We start from the raw sequence: 318 nt of genomic DNA, 5'->3' as shown, positions 1-318 counted from the left end.
GAACAAATCAGGCACACAGGGCATGACATGGCATGGCATGGCACAGAGTGGCACGGAACAGCACGGACTGGCACACATGGCACAGCACACAGGGCACGGCACAACATGACACGGCATGACATGGCACAGAATGGCACGGAACAGCACGGACTGGCACACATGGCACAGCACACAGGGCACGGCACAACGTGACACAGCATGACGTGGCACAGAATGGCACGGAACAGCATGGAATGGCTTGGCACAACATGGCAGAGCATGGCATGACCCAGCACAGAGCACACAGCGTGGCACAGCACACATGGCACAGCACACATG

This window comes from Manacus vitellinus, unplaced genomic scaffold, assembly GCF_001715985.3.
Source record: "Manacus vitellinus isolate BGI_N305 unplaced genomic scaffold, ASM171598v3 scaffold_16_pilon, whole genome shotgun sequence".
Lineage (NCBI taxonomy): Eukaryota > Metazoa > Chordata > Aves > Passeriformes > Pipridae > Manacus > Manacus vitellinus.
The sequence above is the reverse complement of the archived record's forward strand: the minus strand, read 5'-3'. Positions refer to the sequence as shown.